Here is a 964-nt window from a genome sequence, read left to right as displayed (position 1 = left end):
AAAGATGAAGTCACATCTGGCCCTGATGAAATACAAAAGAAAGATCATTAGAGGCTACTATGTACACTTGTAAGGAAACGGAAGACTTTCTACATCACACAAGCTGCCTAGGTTGAAACAAGAAGAAATTGAGACCCTAAATAGACCAATAACCATCAAGGAAATTGACTATGTAATAAGAAAACTACCTACAAAACAAACAAACAAACAAACAAACAAACAAAAGCCCTGGACCAGATGGCTCTCCAACAGAATTCTATAAGACATTTAAGGAGCTGATACCAATCCTACTGAAATTATTCCAGGTGTTTGAGAAAGATGAAACTCTCCCCAAATCATTTAATGAAGCTAAGATCACATTGATACCCAAAGTGAGGTAAAACCCAACAAAGAAAGAGAACTACAGGCTAATATCTTTGATGAACATAAATGCTAAAATTTGCAATAAGATCCTAGCAAACTGGATTCAACAACACATCTCAAAAATCATCCATCATGACTAAGTAGGCTTTGTCCCTGGGACAAGTCTGGTGCAACATTCGTAAAACCATAAATGTAATTAAATGCATCAACAGATGTCAAAACAAAAACCACATGATTCTATCATTAGATGCAGAAAAAGCTTTTGATAAAATCCAGCACTCCTTCTTGATAAAAACCCTCAAACATCTAGGCATATGGAGAACATACCTCAAAATAGTAAAAGCCATCTATGTGAAACCCAGTCAGCATACTCCTAAACAGACAAAAATTGGAACCATTTCCCTTGAAAACTAGAACAAGACAAGGATGCCCACTCTCACCCCTCCTGTTCAATATAGCATTGGAAGTGCAAAAGACAATTGCATTTCTTTACACCAATAATAAACAAACAGAAACCCAAATAAAAAGTGCAATCCCAACACAATAGCCACAAAAATAATTGAAACACCCTGGCATCTTCCTAACCAGAAATGTGAAAGAT

This window comes from Carlito syrichta, unplaced genomic scaffold, assembly GCF_000164805.1.
Source record: "Carlito syrichta isolate Samal-C Ts95f unplaced genomic scaffold, Tarsius_syrichta-2.0.1 Scaffold308794, whole genome shotgun sequence".
Lineage (NCBI taxonomy): Eukaryota > Metazoa > Chordata > Mammalia > Primates > Tarsiidae > Carlito > Carlito syrichta.
This window is presented reverse-complemented; position numbering follows the sequence as displayed.